Genomic DNA, 22,106 nt, shown 5'->3' with positions numbered 1-22,106 from the left:
CTTAGCAACATAACGCTCCCCTCATTCTCTCAGTCTTGCCAGAGCTTCCCATTTCTATCAGCAATCAGTGATCGAGTGTTGTGGAAGGTGGCAAAGCAGAGCTACGGGACCATGCAGACCACACCCGAACGAGACCTAAACAGCATGTGGCAATAATGGCATAAGGCTGTTAGGCTGTAATAGCACAGGAATGTATAGAAATTAGAGAGGCTGTTAATATGTTTTGTAGGGCTTTAAGGACTTTGTTTAGCTGCTTAAAAGTAGTCCTTCATGATAAAGCAGGACTCATAACTTGCTTAATGCTGTTGCTTAACGTTCACCTATAATCTGATGGCAGGAGTAAGAGATTTGGAAAGCCCCAGAGCCAGTTTGCCCAGGAAAAGGAGACATAGTAACAAGTAGCCTAAAACACAGCAGGAAGAACCAGCCGAGAGACGAGAAAAAGCACCCAATGAGAGAGAAGATGACCCAGACTCGATCTTACCATTGGGCCAGACTATGGTGTGAGGGGTGGGAATTTAGATTGTAAGGGCATAATTGCCCAGGGATTGTGGTGTTCAGGTTCCCTCTCCAGAGACAGCCAGCTTGAGCTGTCTGAATTTGGGCACCATAGATAGAGTAAATTAGGCTTTTATTTTGAAGGCCTTGATTAGAGAGTCTGCTTTGCGGAACCTTGGCTGGAGCCTGAGGGAAGAAGAAGCGCCCGAGGGTGAGTGTGTGTATGTGAGGAGTCGAAAGGGGCACCCGTCGGCTCACTGGAGTCGCCCGCTGCGAAGGGACGCCGGTCCTAGCAGTTAAAGTCTCGGGTGGTGTGTGTGCGACTCCTTGATTGGTGTGTGAATGCTCGGGCAGCGGCTTCCCCTTAACAGTTTGGCACCCAGATGGGACCCTAGGTCACTCTCGGAACCTCTTGGATCCAAACCTCTGACTGGCAGCACAGGGTGAGTTCACCCGAGGATTTTGGACACGGGACGCACCGAATCGCTCGAGTGGTGAGTGTTAAATCCCTTAAATCTAAATTCAATATAGGGAAAAGGACAGAATTCGGGGGGGTTCAAGTCCCGCCCGAGGTGCATAGCCTGATCAGCATAAATCGCACACGAGTTTGTACGCAGTCTGATCAACAGAAGACGTCTGATTAAAAGGGGGGTTCGAGTCCTGCCCAGATTAGAGGGTTTTTGAGAGATTTTAAAGGGGGGGTTGAGTCCCACCCGGATTAAATCATGAGTAACGTAACTGGAGTAGAGAGGGAGACGCCCTTAGCAGAGATATTACAAAACTGGGAAAAAATCTGTGGTGCAAATTCACTACTAAAGGAGGACGCAGTAGTTCTATGTCAACAATGGTGGCCATTCATCACCCGCCATGGAGATATTGAAGATCAGTGGCCACCACAAGGGAGTTTTGACCAACATCGACTGACCTTTGTGCGAGACCAACTTCAGTACCGGTTCCCGGGACACATGGATTATTGGTATGTGTGGGATGAATGGGTGCGGGAGAGACAACATCCAGGGAGGCAAAAGGGGCTGAGGGAAAAACTAACCTGTAAGGTAACTTTGGCCGTAGGTAAGGCTACAGCCCGAACGACGACCAGACAAGGCCCTCCCCGACTCCTGCCCCACCTTACAGTCCCTGTACCGACCTCTCCCCAGACCTTCCTGTAGCAAGGGTGGGACTTTGCCCCATGGTTTCAAATGTTTTGACTAATCTGGCCGCTTTACGGCCAGGGGGTGACTATGCATGCCCACATCAACGGTTTATACTAATCCATCGTGGAACCCAAATGATTTAGCCTTATGGGGCTGTACAATGCCAAGATTAAGGGAGGATGCAGAAACACGGGCGCAGTTACTGTCAAATCTCTGCACGGGACACAATCCTAACCGGGGGGACACCCAATCTTATTCCGAGAATCATTCTGCCCAGATGAAAGAGAGAAGGTATTATCTAAGGATGCAGAATTAGCACGACAGGTGGGAGGAGGGAGAAATCCGTGGCCGACAGTAAATCCGAATGGGAACTATAATATGGCCGGAGGCAGAGCCCATTGCCAAACAGCCCTAAGAAATTTAATAGAGGCAATTGGAGCATGTGGAGAACGTAGGGTGATGTTCACAGAAGACGATGTTAAATTTTACCTGGCAGAATTAGCACTTGCTTTAGACCATGTACATAGTGGTGGAATAATATACCGGGACCTAAAACCAGAAAACATCCTTCTTGATGAGGAAGGACATATCCAAATTAGCAGATTTTGGCTTAAGTGAGGTGTCAATTGATCCTGAAAAAAAAGCCTTCTCTTTCTGTGCAACAGTGGAATATATGGCGCCAGAAGTCATTAAGAGCGGAGGCCTTACACGGAGCGCAGACTGGTGGTCTTTTGGTGTTGTAATGTTTGAAATGCTCACTGGTACTCTGCCTTTCCAAGGGAAAGACAGAAAAGAAACCATGACACTGATTCTCGAGGCCAAACTTGGAATGCCCCAGTTCTTGAGCCCGGAAGCAGAGAGTCTTCTGCGAATGCTCTTCAAAAGAAACCCAGCAAACAGATTAGGAGCAGGCCTAGATGGAGTTGAAGAAATTAAGAGGCATGCATTCTTTTCCAAAATAGATTGGAATAATTGTACAGGAGAGAAATTGATCCCCCTTTTAAACCTGCAACTGGCAGACCTGAAGATATGTTTTATTTTGACCCTGAGTTTACAGCAAAAACTCCAGAAGATTTGCCTGGTCTCCCACCTAGTGCTAATGCGCATCAACTTGTTCGGGGATTTAGTTCTGTAGCTATTGCATCAAATGACGAAAGCCAGGCAGTGCAGACAGTTGGAGTGCATTCCGTTGTCCAGCAGTTGCACAGGAACAGCATTCAGTTTACTGATAGATACGAAGTGAAGGAAGATATCAGAGTTGGGTCTTACTCTGTCTATAAGAGATGTATTCATAAAGCTTTAAACATGGAATATGCTGTAAAGATTATAGACAAGAGTAAAAGAGATCCAAGAAAGGAGATTGAAATCCTACTGCGCTATGGCCACCATCCAAATATTATTACCCTAAAAGATGTGCATGATGATGGAAAATACGCATACATAGTAACAGAACTTACAAAAGGAGGGCAACTGCTGGATAAAATTCATAGACAAATTTTTTTTCTCGGAACGAGAAGCTAGTGCCGTTCTGTTCACAATAACAAGAACGGTTGAGTACCTCCATGCGCAAGGGGTTGTTCATGGAGAGCTGAAGCCTAGCAATATTCTTTATGTTGATGAATCTGGTAATCCAGAATCCATTCGACTTTGTGAATTTGGCCTTGCAAAACAACTACGAGTAGAAAATGGTCTTCTGAGGAGTCCATGTTACACAGCAAGTTTTGCTGCACCAGAGGTTTTACAGAGGCAAGGTTACGATGCTGCATGGGACATATGGAGCCTTGGTGTTCTACTTTATACCATGCTTGCTGGCTACCCTCCTTTTGTAACTGGTCCTGATGATACCCCAGAGGAGATTTTGGCCCGAATAGGTAGCGGGAAGTTGTCTCTCAGCGGTGGTTATTGGAATACCGTTTCAGATACAGCTAAGGACCTTCTTTCAAAAATGCTTCATGTTAACCCACATCAAAGACTGACTGCAGCCCAAGTCCTCAGTCACCCCTGGATAGTTCTGTGACCAGTTGCCTCAATACCAGCTAAACAGGCAGGATGCTCCCCATGTAGTGAAGGGTGCAAGAGCAGCAGCTTACTCTGCTTTGAATCGTAATCAGTCACCAGTTTTGGGAGCCAGTCGGCCATTCTCCTCTTGCTCAGAGCATTATTTTTCATAAGGAATGGGTTTTTTAATCCCCTAAAATATTCTTTGTTACAGGTAGAGATGGACAGTTTATGTTAAGCGCTTAGCTTAAACAATTCGTTTCTATTAGCACTATATACTTTGTGCCATCCAACATCTTGTATGTTTTTGTAAACAGTTCACAAGCAGTACAGTTCCGTGCTGTTTTCTTTAATGTATACATGCCTTGTTTTACTTAGATATTGTTAATCCTTTTGACAATTAAGTCTGATTAAACAGGTCACCTGGATTAGTCAGCATTGTTGGACAGCTCTAAAAGAAGGCTCACCGTTAAACAGCTATTGAATGTAATGCTATGAAGATGTGTTTCTCCTTGCCTGTGCCTTTTCTACATTTCTGTGGTTTGGATGCTGCATGTCATGTTATGAAAATCAGGATACTGTTTATAGTATTGGAAATGTAAACAGTGGATCTCTCACGATACACCACTCACTTGCGATGGACATTTTGATAGAAATTGGTTAGCCATTGGACTCCCTGTGTGTATGGTTTCTTCCTTTTTTGCCCCCTTTTTGGCTTGTCTATTGTTTGTTGTTTAATCATGGTTTTTATGGACTGAGTTCTTCAAATTACAGCCTATGATGTATACTTTTAAGCCCATGGTTGAAATAGACACTACTGAGTTTTGAGCACTGGGGAATCCATCCCAGTATTCCAGTTCTCCAAAAGAAAACTAGTGCATTTCAGGAATAAGTTGCCAGAAGCCGCAGTTTTGCAACTGTTTCTCTGGCTGCAGCATACACCCTGCTTAAAGGGGAAGGTGGGCAGGGTCAGGAGGTGCTGCTTGGCTAAGGTGTTCTGCTCTCTGATTGCACTTTCTCTTCACTGTATGCTGCTAACTGTTTTAAGAACCCAAAGTTATATTCTTAAGTAAGCTTTTTTCCTCTCTTGCCTCTGCACGTACCTGCCCTATCTCTATCTCGGTCTCAGAGACTTGCCCTCTGTTTTGGATGGAGGGGTGGAAGAGTGTTTAGTTAACCTGTGTGGCAGGTGCACCCGCCCCGATAGAGACCGAAACTTGTGGAGGTGGCTCTGAGCCCTTATAAGGGAAACATATTGGGATTCGATATGCTGGCAGGCAAACGATGGTACCTACCTCATTTTTGTCCTACGGGACCATTAACGGGCGACGCTCCCAAACCGGACAAGCAAAAGGGCCAGTTCCCATTGAGAACATACAGGCCAACCCGTCATGGTAAAACTGCCCTCTGTTGGCACTGTACCCACGATCCTGGCGAAACCCAGAGGCTTACATGCCTGGGAGGCCTTAGATAGGAAAGGGAAAGGCCATCGCATAAGTACTCGATGGATAATTCCTAATTTCTGAGACCCGGTCCCAAGGCCCGAGGTGCAATTTGTGTCCTCTTGCAGGACTATGGAAAAGCAAACTATTCGGACACTCCCACTGATGGCAGTAACAACAGCGGGCATGGACAACAAGAACCTGGACAGCAAGGTGGTGGCTCAACTGATAGTGGGATTTGCACGTATGGTGAACTTAACTTCAATAACAGCCTGTCTGCCCAGCCCTAAGTCAGTAGAGGAGCCCCTACCAATCTTTGTGCAAACCACTAATATATCACTAACCCTTGAACTCACATGGCAACAGTGCAATAATTCCAGCCGGGCCTGGGGAACGGATGGAAAGGATGGAGGTCACACTCATACCATCTATAGCTGGTCACCTGGCGCAATAAATGCCAATTCAATATGGAAGGCAAAGTGTAATTACCTCTTCCTACCCCCTAATAACGCCACGGGGTGGAGTTTTAATGGTACAATGCCATGCTTTAATGTTCCCTGGGGAATTACTGAACATCATGACCAATGGAAAACAGATGATCATTCCCTGCAATATACTGAACTGTTAAACGCCACCTGGTGTATTAAACACCCCGAGAGTAATGGTAGCAATTGCCCCAACGCTTGTCAAGAACCAGGGTTCAAGGGAGCCTGGGAAAAACATCCCCTCAATTGCACATGGGGACCTGACTGGATTGCGCAAAGGAATGGGGCACCACCAGTAAAAAAAAAAAAACAACACTTTGGGACTGCCAAACAGAAATGCAATGTAAAAACATAGATAAAAGGCCATTATTGTGATGATACATGCCCCGCCCCATTCAGGAAGCTTTGGTACAGGGCTGTCTGTGTAGTAATACCAGCTATGTGTGGCCCACTGCCCTAAAATGTAACGCTTATGGGACTGTCCTCTTCATGCCCCCACACAAGGCATATGCCAAACATCTGATGTGCCCGCCCCTCCCGATCTAGAGTCGGCATACTCCAGTGGCTGTCTGTATTCCCGGCTACACCCAACTGTTCCCGGGATGGCCTGCACAGTAGCCCTGCCTTCCCTTTGTCCCATTTACCGAGAAGGGCCTATAGCCCCTAAGTGGTGGGATCGCAGCCCCCGGGAGATACAACCGCTAAAGAAGGGAACGTGGCAAAGAGCAAAAACGCCACTGGGATAGTGGCTGGAGGCCATGTTCGGAATGGGGACTGCCTCCCTCAAAAACCCACAAGCCATTTATGACCTATTGATGCAAGTATCTATTTGAGCCAATTCTACATCTGACAGCTTAGAACTCTTGAACGAACAATTACAACACACCAGCAAAATGACCGCCCAGCACCGAGCGGGAGTAGACCTGATGCTGCTAAAGGAACACCTTTAGTATGGAGTGCTAAACTGATGAGTAGATGACTGCTGCGTTTATATCCCAAATGTATCCATACCCCTCCGAACCCAAATCGACAAAATGAAGAAAGCAGCAAAGGACTCAGAGGCAATTGCTGCCGCATTAAACATCAACTGGTTGGGAAAGATTTCCAGTGCGTTCGGGTTTCCCTGTCGGGATGGTTAACCAGTCTTTTACAATCCTTGATAGTGGTTATAATCATAATAATTGCCATTTGTATTGTATTAAGTTGTGTTAAACATATGATAACGTGGTTCGTATCCGTTGTTACGTATGCTCCTTTAGAACTAACCCAAATAGCAGATGTTCCGTTAGAATTGTAAAATAGCCAAAGAAATGATGATTCATGATGAGCATCAATTCTCACCAAAACTGCGCTCCCTTTTAACTTTGGAGGCAAGAGGTGACTGTACCACCACTCCAAAGAAACCAGTCGGATCGTGACTGTGGTCACGGGGTGGAGTGTGGCAGGTGCACCCGCCCGATAAAGAGCAAAACTTCTCAACTGCTGAAAGGAAAGAGTTAAAACTAGAAGCCGCGGTTTGGGGGTCGAGCCGGCCAGCTGCGTGGTGGAGTGACTGGAGTCACGTAGACAGAGTGCCCAAGTCACATACCCAACCACCGAGCCTGCCAGAAACACCTCAACCAATGAAATGCCTCGGCTAGGAGAAGTTTCCAGACCGCTGACCATATATGACCACGAGCCCCGATCCGACTTCGGGTATAAATGGAGCCCGCCGGAAGAGCCCTTTGAGCCCGTCTTCCTCGGAGCAGCGGGTCTGCAGTCAGAGACTCTCCCCTTCCATCGGGATGCCATCTAAGGAAACTCCCCGGGGTTGAGTGCCTCGCCTTACCGGTGAGTGAGTGCGCATTTTGAGTCATCATTTTAAGCTTACATTTGGTTATAGTTTGTGTAGTGATAGTTCCCAGCTGACACCCTGAACCTGTAACTAAGTTGTGTTTATCGCAGTGTTTACGACCTGATATTCCTGTCCAATCTGGCTGTTGTATCTCAATACAACATAACATTCCTGTTCACTTGGACCGTTCTATGTTGATATCATTAAAGAAGATTGACTTTTGAAATATATTGCTGTCTAGTCTTCCTGCGACAACCTCTCATGAAGTTCTTTCCCCTCCGTTCCTCTTGAAGCCCCTATTGCCTTGACCATTTCACTGGCTTCAATTCTTCTTGTCATCTGGACTATTGTTTTGCTTTCCATACATATCCACTTCCACTCACGCAGAGTTTCTTTTCCATCTTTCTATCAACCAAAAGCCACTTTCTTCTTTTAGTGTTTTTACTGTAGATTTCCTTTATTTAACTACTTTTTTCTGAGGAACAGCCAGTGTCTAGGCAACTTTCGACTTAATAGCCAACTTTTGTCCACGCTCTGAAAGGTGTTGTAGGCTAGACCTAATGTCTGCCGGGTAATACAACAGCACATTCACAGTCACTGCTTCCTAGTCATTCCTTCTCTTTCAGACCAGAGCAGCTTAGTCAGAAAGACAATACTTTTGAATTGAAAAGGGGACATGGTCAGGGGCTGTAGAGTAAATGCTTTACTGCTGGTGCAAGGCACAGCTACCCATCTTTCTAAGCAGCGTAAATACACTCAAATATAGTTGTTGTTGTTGACAAGAAAAGCTAAACTCCACAAAGCCCCTTTGCTTATGATCTTCTGGGTTTTCTGTAATGACCTAGAAATGAGGGAGGATGCCCAAAAAAGGGACCTACCCCACTCTATGTTTACTATGTCTGCTTCATAATGCCAGTACTTTGGAAAAAAACTAACCTCATAATCTTTTATGTATTAGATGCTTCAGGGTGAACCAACTAAATAAGCTGCAAGGATTGCTGCAGGATTTATGACCCAAAATCCTTGGGGTAGTTGCCAGGTCTGAAGGATGAATTCTTCCCTGATGTTAGGACAGGTCTATTTGCTTCTGTGTGACCCGCAGTCAAAAGGCAAAGGAAAGCTGAGAAGGGACAGGCTCTGTTCAAGGGCAGGATGAAGACAGGAAGCCTATATGGAGAAAAGGAGGGTAAGAGGGAACACGGTCTCCCATTTTTCTTGTGGCTCTATTCTGAAAATCAGGATGTCTAAAGGTTTACTGCCCACCAGAAACAGCATGAGTAGCTCCAGCAAATTTCAGTTCTGCTTTCTTGCAATTCCCCGTCGCTAGTGGGCTAGCAGTTGTGCTGGAGGAGTAATCGCAGGAGACCAGCTCCTCAGGAACAGACAATCCCAGCTCCACTTCTCCTCACCACAAGTTAAGGAAATACGTTAGACTATTTCTTTAAATCATAAGCTTTGCTTGGGTAATGACTGTCCCATCCTGAGCATGCACAGCACTTATCACCCAGCTGCTAATTGCTAGTTTTGATTTGGGTCCAATAGAGATGGTTTGGGGAAAAAAAAATTAAATATTGGGGAGAGACTCCTATTAAATTAGTTAGGTCAGCCTCTGAGAAGGGGCTGTAGCTCTCTCTGCAGGGGTAATCTTGCCTCCCTGAGCCCTCCCCCTCTCTCTTCTCCCTTTAACAGTTCTATTTTGTGGAGCTACAAGACTTTTTGCTCCTGCTGAGTGCTGGGTTAACAAATGCAGGAGGCATCTATTAACAGTATTCTTTGGAGACCACCTACAGCAGTGGGATGAACAATGGGCCTCGAACCATTACTAATGTGTAGCCCAGAAATGCGGTGTATGAATATTTTTTAAATGTAAACCCATTAGTCACACTTAATGGTTTATTTGAACTCAAACCGTATTATTATCCCCTCATTATTTTACCTGGTTTATTTTAGACCACTTATCTCAGGGGTTGCCATAGCCACCTGCTGAGTGCCTTGGACTGGAGTGTTTGCAGTAATCAAACAGTTCTTATAAAGAGAAGTATGCTCTGACTAAAGGGCAACCTGGGCAAAATTGCCCATAATTGTATTCTTTCACTCAGTGCTGCAGCTGTTGGGTGAGTGGTAGCTTGGTCCCCTCATTGGTCTCTGAGGAGGTACCCTTAAGGTACAGTCCTTAGGCTTCACCATAAAAATCACAGGAAAATGAAGGTTTGGAAGGGCCTCTGGGGAGGTCTCTTGTCCAACCTCCAGCTCAAAGTGGGTCCAGCCAGGATCATGGCCTTGTCCACATGGGTGTTGGAGATCTCCAAGGACAGAGAAGGTGTAAAGAAGATGGAGCTAGGCTCTTCTCAGCGGTGCCCAATGACAGGACAAGAGGCAACGGGCACAAACTGAAACACAGGAGGTTACATTTGAACATCAGGAAACACTTTCTCACTGTGGGGGTGGGGGTGACTGAGCCCTGGCACAGGGTGCCCTGAGAAGTTGTGGAGTCTCCATCCTTGGGCATATTCAAAAGCCATCTGGACGTGGTCCTGTGCACTCTAGGGACCCTACTTGAGCAAGGGGGTTGGACCAGATGGCTCCGGAGGTCCCTTCCAACCTCAACCATTCTGAAATTCTGTGAGACTTCTCAGAAGCCAACAAGCTCTGCTCTGCTTTCTGAACTGATGCAAAAGCCACAGACATCTGATTCCCAGAAACACCTGCAGAGCAGCCTACACTCTCCAGACCACATTCAGCCTCTCCCCGTGCCACCACGTATGCAAGGACACAGTGCAAGGCAGTTCCCAGCAAGACCCATCCAAGCATCCTGCTCCTGTCCCCCTCTGCTAGAGCTAAGTGTCTGGGAACCCTTGTCTTCCTCCAGGGAGACTTTGACTGTGAAAGGACCTCCACCATCATCAGGTTAGCACTTCTCTATGCTGCAGTGCCTGCTCAGCCCAGTCCCTCGGAGCACCAGGATTGCCCACCCAGTATGCTCCGCTGTGGCTGACCCTGTGATGTGAAGGCACAGGCTGTTTCATGGGATGAGGTAAGGTGCACAGATAAAAGCACTGGGATCCAGGACTCCTGGGTTCTCTCTTTGCTGCTAGAGGATTTGCCTTGGTGGCTAAAGCAGGAGTGAGGAAGGCTGGCTCTCTCCCAAACCCTCCTCGGTGTCAGGAGCAGCAAGGGTGGCTGCTCCATGAGGAAAGGGGAGCCGGAGCCGAGCGAGGTAACTACACAGGCAGAGGCGGTGGCCTCACCAACAAGGATGCAGTCCCACATATCCTAGTAAGGCTGGTAGGACAGACCCGGTGAGACCTGCAGCTCAAAAGCCAAATCCAGTCAAAGGCAGGGGGAGTCCCCACCGAGCTGCTTAGCAGCACCTCCTCCAACAGCTCTCTTCAAAGCCCAATGCCTGCACCATACCTAAGTCGACCCTGAACCAGGCAGCCAAACCCCCAGGAAGAGGGGGATGCACTCAAGCCCTGCCACTGCACCTCTGCGCGACACAAGGTAGGTCCTGGCCCTTCTCTGTTCCTCCATTTCCCCACCTGGGTAGCGGAGTGGACACATCCCTGAGCTCTCATCAGACAGCAAGCACTCGTGGGCCCAGCGAGCAATTGCTCTTTGAGGCAAGGATTCCTGCTGGTGCCCTGCCGGCTGCCAGCTGGAACCAGCACCCTTCTTCAGGTTTGGAGCAGAGGGTCACAAGTTCCCAGCAAGCCCCATCTCTTGCTGTCTTCCCCTGTGCCTTGGAGTGCTGGCTCCCGGAGAGGCCAGCCCAGGGGATGTGCACCACTCACTTTGCTAAAGTTCCATCCCTCCTTTCTGCTCCCTTTGCTTCAGCCGCTCCTGTCCTGAGCGTTCCCTGTGCAACATGAGCAGAGCCCTTTTCCCAGCTAACTCTCTTTACGCAGCACGTTACCCATGCTGGCAAGTGCTGGAGCCCAGTATCACAAGTCAGGGACCTGGAGAGAGCAACAACTGGCCCCAAGTCCCCCAAGGCAGTAAGAACTGAGCTACCTCAGCTCTTCAATCCATCCCATCCCGTGCTTCAGGATACCTCAGCATGCATCTAAATATTTATTTTACTTATGCAAAGAAGTGAGATGAAGAAACTTAATACTTGTGGAAAGAAACCTGTTTTAATCAGAGCTAGCAGGCACCCTGGAATCATCTAAACGATCTGCAATCAGTTAAGACAATTAAAGTGAAGGTCACTAGAAGTGCACACTAAGCAGCCATCCTGACAGAGCACTTAAGTACAGAAGAGCTGGATACTGCAATGAAAACACTTTGCACAAACACAGCTCTGTTGGATTGGAGACTGACTTCTCCAAGGGGACAGACACTGTGCAGTGTCTGACGAGGGGGAGCATGGGGGCATGTGTTGGGCAGTGGGGCTGCACTGGTGCAGGGATGGGTCACAGATGGGAGGCACAACACAACGATCAGGATGTGCAAGCAAGGACAGGCTATGAAGGAGAAATTAAGAAATATGACCTCAGTATACAGGCATGTTTTTAGGAAAGCCAAAGCTCATCAACCTGGAGCTGATGGGGGCTGCAGGCAACATGAAGAAGAAAATGAAGAGCTTCACTCACTGTGTCTGCAGTAAAAGGCTGGACAAGGCACATGGGAGTTGCTCTGGAATGTGGAGGGGGGTCTCATAGCAGCAGAGAGAGATGGGGATGAGTGAACCAATGCCTTTTTTGGCAAAACCTCACAAACAGCTGCACAAGCCAGAGGCTGGCCCTGGCCTGACACCTCCTCAGCCACCTTGGACACCATAAGCACATGCACAAGTCAGCTCTCCTTTCATTCCCATTCACATGCTCACAAAACAGTGACCTCAAAAGCACCTGCACAAGCTCTTCATTCCTTCCCATTCACCTACTTGGGCACCACGCACATCACAAGGACCTCGACAAGCCGGGGCCTGCCACTGCCTTAGCACCTCCTCAGCCACCTCTGACATCGCACCTACCTCCACAAGCCACCACCTTGCTCCTGACACAGCAACTACCCAACCACTTGCGACACCCAAAGCATCTGCACATCAAAGCTTCCTGCTCCAGCCCTACACCTACGCAGGCCCATCTCACCTCGCAAGCTCATCAACAAGCCAACTGCCTCCTTCCACCCTATCCCCCACTAACAGCAACGGCGTGCTTTACGCCCAGCCACCAACAAAGCACCATGCAGCTGCTTGCTCACTCCTCCCGTCCGGCGCCAGGCGGACGACAAAATACAACCAAAGGCTCGCGAGTCCACACAAGGACACGGACGGATCACTCAACAATTATGCTCACAGGCAAAACACACTCCACTTGCGGAAAAAAGACATCCATTTCATGTCCTACCAATCAAATCACACTAGCAGAAGGAGAAAGAGAACCAGATCTTAAAAACACACCTTCCCCCACCCCTCCCTTCTTCCCGCCCTCACCTTTGCTCACCATACCTCCACCTTCTCCCCACAGCGGCCCAGGGCAACGGTGAATGGGGCTTGCGGGCACTTCATCCCACATTGGCTCTGACGCTCCTTTCTCCTCAGGGGGAGGGCTCCTCACACTCTTCTCCTGCTCCACCCTGGGATCCCTCTCACGGGGATCAGCCCTCCACGACCTTCTCCAACACCACTCCTTGCCACGCACTCCAGGCCTCCACCACCTGCTCCAGCGTGGCCTTTCCCACGCACTCACAGTCGCCTTCGGGTCCCACACCGGCTCCACCCTCGCGTCCTCCACGGCCTGCAGGGAATCTCTGATCCACCATTAACCTCCATGGTCTGCAGGGACACAGCCTGCCCTCTCACCACGGCCTGCAGGGAATCTCTGCTCCCCCGCACCTCCTCCCTCTCCTTCTTCACTCACCTTCGGCCTCTGCAGCCTTCTTTCTCTCACATCCCACTCCTCTCATCGCTGCACCTCCCTTCCTTCCTTTTCCACCACTCTTTCCCCTTCTGAAATATCCTATCCCAGAGCACCTACCACCGGTGCTGATTGCCTCCCCTTGCACACAGGCGGCTCCGAACTGCAGCCGGGAAAGCTTCTAGCAGCTTCTCACAGGACCCACCCCTCGAGCCCCACCCCTCTACACAAACCCCTGCCACACAAACCCAACACAACACCTACGACAGCACAAGCACCTGCACAAAACACAGGCCTACCCCTACCCTTGCACCTCCTCAGGCACATGTCACAGCACAACCACCTGCACAACCCACCTGCATGCTCCTGCCCTAACACCTACTCAACCACCTCTCCCATCACAAGCACCTGCACAACCCACCTGCAACCTCTTGCCCTATCCACTACTCTGCCACCAATGACAACACAAGCAGCTGCACAGGGCAGGGGCCTGCTCCTAAACTACCACCTCCTTGCCAGCATGGGACATCACAAGCACCTCCTTCAGCCCAAGCCACCTCCTGCCCTAGCACTTACTCACGCACCTACGACCTCACAAGCACTGCACAAGCCTGGGGCTGGCCCCTGGCCTCACACCTCCTCAACCACCTGCAACCTCACAAGCACCTGCACAAGCCACGGGCCTCCTCCGGCCCTAGCACATCTCCACGGAAATACCACAACACAAGCACCTCACAAGCCACCTCTCCTTTCAGTCCCACTCACATCCTCACAAAACACTCACCTCAAAACCACCTTTGCAAGCCTGGGCCTGCTTCTGCCCAACCACCTCAGCACTCAGCACTGACATCACAGGCACCTGCACAAGCCAGGGCCCTGCTCCTGCCCTATCACCTACTCACCCACCAGGGACATCACAAACACCTCCACAAGCCACCTCCAGCTTCCTGCCCTAACTGCTACACAGCCAACACTGACCTCACAAGCACCTGCACAAGCCACCTGCGCACTCCTGCCCTATCACCTCCTGCTCCACCACTGACAACATATGCTGCAGCTCAAACCAGGGGCCTGCTCCTGCCCTAACACCTACTCAACCATCTGTGACACCACAAGCACCTGCACAACCCAGTTACATACTCTTGCCCTATCAACTACTCACTGAGAACGTAAGCAGCTGCACAGGCAGGGGCCTGCTTCTAAACTAGCATCTACTTGGCATCCTGGACATCAAAAGCAGCTGCTCAAGCTCGGGCCAGCTCCTGCCCTATCACTCACGCACCTAGGACCTCAAAGCACCTCCTTCACAAGCCAGGTTCCTCCTTCTTCCCTATCACATCTGCAGGGAAATAGGACAACACAAGCACCTCACAATACCAACACATTTCTGGAGATGAATGGGAAAATTCCTGGAGAGCTAACACGAATGGACTTGCCTACAACATGGACAAAAGTCCTTGACTAGCTACCTTGGAGGAGTCTGCGGCTGATCCTGTGGAATTCACCTGTCTCCAGAGAAAGCCCAAATGCTCCCGCAGATGCCTCGGAGGAGTCCCAGACAGATACAGGGCACGGACCTGACTCCAACACACACAAAACACCTTGCGTAGCTACCTTGCAAAAGTCTGGGATGGCTACCTGCGCAATTCAGCTGTCTCCAGGGGAGGCCAAAACACTCTGGACGTTCCTCGGAGGAGTCCTGAGGAGCTACCGGGCATAGACCTGCCTCCAACACAAAGAAAACTCTTCAGCTAACGGAAGAGGAAAATTGTGCTGCTGCTACCTGGGACTTTAGCTGCCTGTCAGGAAACTCAAAACACTCTGGCAGATGTCTGGGAAAAGTCCTGACGCAAAAAACAGGAATGCACCTGCCCCCAACATACACAATGCTCTTTGCGCAGCTACCTTAGAAGATTCTGGGGCTGCTACCTGGGAAGTCGCTCGTCTCCAAAGGAAACCAAAAGACTCCTGGATATTCCTGGGAGGAGTTCCAGAGAGCTACCGGGCATGGACCTGCCTCCAACATGCACCAAACTCTTGGGGGATCTACCCTGGTGGAGTCTGGGGCTGCTGCCCAGGCCTTCAGCTCCCTCCACAGCAGGACAAAACACGTTGGCAAATGCCTGAGAAGAGTCCTGGGGAGCTACAGGGCATGGACCTGCTTCCCATTTCTATCAGCAATCAGTCATGATTGGAGCAAGGGCAAAGCCTGTATATTTCAAACGCATTTGAGTTACATGACTCTTCAACATACGCCATGACACCATTTCACTAGACTGAAGACTGACAGCAGTGTACCAGGACACTCCTTTCTGGACACCTCACTCCTGGGTAGAAATCCTAGAGGCTTCCTTTAAGGACAGAAACCCAAAGAGCTAAAAGAAGTTCTTTAAAGTCAGCCCAGCAAAGAAAAAGCAAGCAAGCAAACAAAAACGGCAGGGAAACCCCTGAGGCACTAATGAGGAACAAAGGGTCTCCCTTTGGGAGTCCACTACCCCTCACAAAACGGACAAGTGGCTTAAAAAGAGATTCCTGCAAAGAAACGGCACATCGAAGATAACCTTGATAACGCCAGCACAAGTGACCGCCGTGGAAACGGCAGCGCTGACCCTTCTCCTGCTCCTCCTACGAGCTCTTCGCCAGCCACGTGAAGATGCAAAACCAAGCATGAACAAATCAGATCTGAGAAGAGCCTGGCCCCAAAAATTAAAAATGATCAGGAAGTCTGTTTGAAATACGGCTTCACATCCACTCTCGCGGATGAGGAACCTCGCCTTAAGCACATGTCGTGCCTTGAGATAGGAGCTAAGGACAGTATGAAGTTACCCCCACGAGCAGACGTTCAAAACCAAAGCACCCAGAACACGCAGACAATCCTGCACCATGTTTTCAGCGATGTTTCAAGTCACGTGATACTCAGTCCACGACTTTACAAAACATCATTAAACTTACCGATAGCAGCCTCCTTGCAGGTTGCTTACTCACAAGCAAAAACCAAAAAGTCACGTACCCTCGGGGAAACCCTTGTCCTTCCGGGTGGCTGCTGTCTTCCCACGGCTCTTCCTTAAAGCAGGACAAATGACCGTGAATTTGGTAGTCCACACAAATTACGAAGCACACTTACTCGTCCGACAGTCATTACCTATGGGCCAGAAGTCCTCCCACACCCCAGAAGTGCCCATTACTCCTCCAGCAGTCATCCGCTATGGACCGCAAGTCCTCCAGACCTACCTACCCACCTACCCACCCACCTACCCACCGACTTACTGGAAATGAGTTGGACCACAGCAGAAGTGACACTGGCCCAGCCGGTCACACACACCAGACCACAAATGGTAGTTACAAGACAGAAAACACAACATAAACCACCAGAACTGTTAAAAAAAGCCAACCCGAAGCCACAGCATACACAAATCAAAGGCCCCTGTCCAAACCCTAAACAGGCAAACAAGCTAAAAAGGGACTCTCCAAAAAAGCAATCCACCCAGAACACAAGAGAAGCCAAAAATAACATAACCCCAGGAACCCAGGCCCAACAAACCCAGATCCTCTCCAGAACAACAGCACGCTTTAATCCTGACTCGCTTAAACTCTGGCATCCCAGAACCCTACCACTCTGTAGCCCTTGCACACTGTCACCCTAGCATCCCAGAACCCTAGCACACTGTAGCCCTACGATATCCAAAAAATGAACCCAAACTCCCTGGAGATCTCCGGCTGGGCCTTCAGGTGGCCCCGGCTCTCAGAAGTCACAACTTTGAAATGGGAATGGGACAGCATCCCTCTTCACATCACCTGTCACCCCCGGAAAAAGTGCCTGCCTTAAACACTCCCGGGGAGAAAGGCTGGGGCACTTGGAGACTTTCAACTGGCCCGCCATCACCACGGGGCTTCAGCTCATCATTTCTGTGTCAGAGCCACCAAGCACATCAGCCCGTCCTCCCTGAGACACCCCTTGGGGCAGCCGTACCCAGAGCCAGGCGGCTGGATATGGCCTTTGCTTGATGGGGAGGTGCTTCCTGGGAGCAGGATCTCTCCTGGGGGCACGGGGAAACTCTCCTCAGGCCTGGATGCCTGAGAAACAGCTCTGCGCTGCTCCATCTCTCACCAAAAACCAGGGGCAGAGGAAGGCTGCTTTGCTGGCTCCCAAGACAATCAGCTCACCTGGGATGCTCTGTGGCCAGCACGTGCCTTTGCTGTCAGGCGGGTCTCAGCCTCAGTACTGCTCCGCAAACATCTGTCACCTCCCTGCAGGATGCTCTCCAGTGCACAGCATGTCTCCACTGGCTCTCCCTGGGACAAAGCTCGAAAAGGAGCAATTTGCTTTTCTTTCCCCCACTCCCAGAGACTCGTGAGAGAGACCTGCCATGCCCAAATCAGCTGTGTGATAGGGACACCCGTTGGCTGGCTGAGCCTTCTCTCTTTCTCTCTGGGCCTCTCGCCTGCTCCCCGGCCCTTTTCACTCTTCCTCTGCCTCCAGCCTGGAGGCCATCGCTGTTCTCTCCTTCGCCGCCTCCCTCTCCTGACCCGCATCCCTCTCTGTGTTTCTCAGCCTCCGGATTGTTTCCCGCCCTTCTCTTGCTCTCTGTCCTGCGCTCTGTCCCCTGCCTCTCCCTTTTTCTCTCTTAGCCTTCCCCCCTCTGTGCCTCTGTCCTGCTCCCTCTCCCATTTCTCTGCCACTCCGCTCTCCTGCTGCCTTTTCCGTCTATCTGTCCCTCCATCGCACTCCCTCACCCTGCCCGTGTCGCTCCCTCTGTCTCTCCTTCCTCCCGCCCTCGTCTGCCCTCTGTCCCTCTGTCCTGCTGCTCATCACCATGTTCCTGGCTGCCCCCTGCCCCTTCCCCTCCATCCCCTTCTCCCTGGCCCTGGGCCCGCTCCTCACCAGGGGTTTCCTTTCTCCACTCTCTGACCAGCTCCTGCTTTCTTCCTGCCGTCCCTCTCTCCTGCTCCCGTCCCTCTCCTGCCACTCTCCGCCCCACCCCACCCCTCTCTGCCCCTCTGTCCCTCTCTCCTCCTCCTCCTCCTCCCTGTTCCACCAAGGCTCTGGGACTGGGACTGGGGCTGCCCCGGGAGGCGGCCATGGGGCCTGTGGAGGAGTGGGGTCCAGCCGGGGGGACGGTGTCCCCGCAGGGTCAGACAGGAGGAAGGAGCGCCCAGTGGCATGCCAGGGGCTGTAGTCCTGGGGTACTGGGCTGACGGGTGGCCATGTTGGTTCCCAGGGCATGCTGGGAGCTGTAGTTTCCAGCACTCTGCTTCCTAGTGGCCATGTTGTTCTCAGGTAAAGTGGAAGGCACAGTCTCTGCTCCAGCCACGGCCCCGTCCCATTCCGTGCCAGCTTTGTGCGGTTCCTTGTGGGGCTCCTGCCGTGCTCCCACAGGGAAGGTGCCAGGACTGAAAACTCTTGCTGGCCCTCACCTTCCCTTGGCAGCCCTTTCACAGCCCCACCAGCGCTGAGGCTCGGGGCTTGCTTAGCAACATAACGCTCCCCTCATTCTCTCAGTCTTGCCAGAGCTTCCCATTTCTATCAGCAATCAGTGATCGAGTGTTGTGGAAGGTGGCAAAGCAGAGCTAGGGGACCATGCAGACCACACCCAAACGAGACCTAAACAGCATGTGGCAATAATGGCATAAGGCTGTTAGGCTGTAATAGCACAGGAACGTATAGAAATTAGAGAGGCTGATAATATGTTTTGTAGGGCTTTAAGGACTTTGTTTAGCTGCTTAAAAGTAGTCCTTCATGATAAAGCAGGACTCATAACTTGCTTAATGTTGTTGCTTAACGTTCACCTATAATCTGATGGCAGGAGTAAGAGATTTGGAAAGCCCCAGAGCCAGTTTGCCCCAGGAAAAGGAGACATAGTAACAAGTAGCCTAAAACACAGCAGGAAGAACCAGCCGAGAGACAAGAAAAAGCACCCAATGAGAGAGAAGACGACCCCAGACTCGATCTTACCATTGGGCCAGACTATGTGTGAGGGGTGGGAATTTAGATTGTAAGGGCATAATTGCCCAGGGATTGTGGTGCTCAGGTTCCCTCTTTGGAGACAGCCAGCTTGAGCTGTCTGAATTTGGGCACCATAGATAGAGTAAATTAGGCTTTTATTTTGAAGGCCTTGATTAGAGAGTCTGCTTTGGGGAACCTTGGCTGGAGCCTGAGGGAAGAAGAAGCGCCCAAGGGTGAGTGTGTGTGTGTGTGAGGAGTCGAAAGGGGCACCCGTCGGCTCACTGGAGTCGCCCGCTGCGAAGGGACGCCGGTCCTAGCAGTTAAAGTCTCGGGTGGTGTGTGTGCGACTCCTTGATTGGTGTGTGAATGCTTGGGCAGCGGCTTCCCCCTTAACAGTATGGCACCCCAGATGGGACCCTAGGTCACTCTCGGAACCTCTTGGATCCAAACCTCTGACTGGCAGCACAGGGTGAGTTCACCTGAGGATTTTGGACACGGGACGCACCGAATTGCTACAGTGGTGAGTGTTAAATCCCCTAAATCTAAATTCAATATAGGGAAAAGGACAGAATTCGGGGGGGGGGGTTCAAGTCCCGCCCGAGGTGCATAGCCTGATCAGCATAAATCGCACACGAGTTTGTACGCAGTCTGATCAACAGAAGACGTCTGATTAAAAGGGGGTTCGAGTCCTGCCCAGATTAGAGAGCTGTTAAGAGATTTTAAAAGGGGGGGGTTGAGTCCCACCCGGATTAAATCATGAGTAACGTAACTGGAGTAGAGAGGGAGACACCCTTAGCAGAGATATTACAAAACTGGGAAAAAAATCTGTGGTGCAAATTCACTACTGAAGGAGGACGCAGTAGTTCTATGTCAACAATGGTGGCCATTCATCACCCGCCATGGAGATATTGAAGATCAGTGGCCACCACAAGGGAGTTTTGACCAACATCGACTGACCTTTGTGCGAGACCAACTTCAGTACCGGTTCCCGGGACACATGGATTATTGGTATGTGTGGGATGAGTGGGTGCGGGAGAGACAACATCCAGGGAGGCAAAAGGGGCTGAGGGAAAAACTAACCTGTAAGGTAACTTTGGCCGTAGGTAAGGCTACAGCCCCGAACGACGACCAGACAAGGCCCTCCCCGACTCCTGCCCCACCTTACAGTCCCTGCACCGACCTCCCCCCAGACCCTCCTGTAGCAAGGGTGGGACTTTGCCCCATGGTTTCAAATGTTTTGACTAATCTGGCCGCTTTAAGGCCAGGGGGTGACTATGCATGCCCCACATCGACGGTTTATACTAATCCATCGTGGAACCCAAATGATTTAGCCTTATGGGGCTGTACAATGCCAAGATTAAGGGAGGACGCAGAAACACGGGCACAGTTATTGTCAAATCTCTGCACGGGACACAATCCTAACCGGGGGACACCCAAATCTTATTCCGAGAATCATTCTGCCCAGATGAAAGAGAGAAGGTATTAACTAAGGATGCGGAATTAGCACAACAGGTGGGAGGAGGGAGAAATCCGTGGCCGACACTAAATCCAGACGGGAACTATAATATGGCCGGCGACAGAGCCCATTGCCAAACAGCCCTAAGAAATTTAATAGAGGTAATTGGAGCACGTGGAGAACGTAGGGTGATGTTCACAGAAGACGATGTTAAATTTTACCTGGCAGAATTAGCACTTGCTTTAGACCATGTACATAGTGGTGGAATAATATACCGGGACCTAAAACCAGAAAACATCCTTCTTGATGAGGAAGGACATATCCAATTAGCAGATTTTGGCTTTGTGCCATCCAACATCTTGTATGTTTTTGTAAATAGTTCACAAGCAGTACAGTTCCATGCTGTTTTCTTTAATGTATACATGCCTTGTTTTACTTAGATATTGTTAATCCTTTTGACAATTAAGTCTGATTAAACAGGTCACCTGGATTAGTCAGCATTGTTGGACAGCTCTAGAAGAAGGCTCACCGTTAAACAGCTATTGAATGTAATGCTATGAAGATGTGTTTCTCCTTGCCTGTGCCTTTTCTACATTTTCTGTGGTTTGGATGCTGCATGTCATGTTATGAAAATTCAGGATACTGTTTATAGTATTGGAAATGTAAACAGTGGATCTCTCACGATACACCACTCACTTGCGGATGGACATTTTGATAGGAATTGGTTTAGCCATTGGACTCCCTGTGTGTATGGTTTTCTTCCTTTTTTGCCCCCCTTTTTGGCTTATCTGTTGTTTATTGTTTAATCATGGTTTTTATTGACTGAGTTCTTCAAATTACAGCCTATGATGTATACTTTTAAGCCCATGGTTTGAAATAGACACTACTGAGTTTGAGCACCTGGGGAATCCATCCCAGTATATTGCAGTTCTCCAAAAGAAAACTCGTGCATTTCAGGAATAAGTTGCCAGAAGCCGCAGTTTTGCAACGGTTTCTCTGGACTGCAGCAATACACCCTGCTTAAAGGGGAAGGTGGGCAGGGTCAGGAGGTGCTGCTTGGCTAAGGTGTTCTGCTCTCTGATTGCACTTTCTCTCTCACTGTATGCTGCTAACTGTTTTAAGAACCAAAAGTTATGTTCTTAAGTAAGCTTTTTTTCCTCTCTTGCCTCTGCACGTACCTGCCTATCTCTATCTCGGTCTCAGAGACTTGCCCTCTGTTTTGGATGGAGGGGTGGAAGAGTGTTTAGTTAACCTGTGTGGCAGGTGCACCTGCCCCGAGAGAGACCGAAACTTGTGGAGGTGGCTCTGAGCCTTATAAGGGAAATATATTGGGATTCGATATGCTGGCAGGCAAACGATGGTACCTACCTCATTTTTGTCCTACGGGACCATTAACGGGCGACGCTCCCAAACCGGACAATCAAAAAGGGCCAG

At 49.9% G+C, this 22,106-nt stretch overlaps 1 pseudogene; it reads left to right on the top strand.

The window, feature by feature from the left end:
- Window positions 1-2,051: 2,051 nt before the first annotated feature.
- LOC127026019 (ribosomal protein S6 kinase alpha-3-like) lies at window positions 2,052-3,826 on the top strand (annotated as a pseudogene).
- The last annotated feature ends 18,280 nt before the right edge of the window (window positions 3,827-22,106 follow it).

This window comes from Gymnogyps californianus, chromosome 26, assembly GCF_018139145.2.
Source record: "Gymnogyps californianus isolate 813 chromosome 26, ASM1813914v2, whole genome shotgun sequence".
NCBI classification, from domain to species: Eukaryota; Metazoa; Chordata; class Aves; order Accipitriformes; family Cathartidae; genus Gymnogyps; species Gymnogyps californianus.
The sequence above is the reverse complement of the archived record's forward strand: the minus strand, read 5'-3'. Positions and strand labels throughout refer to the sequence as shown.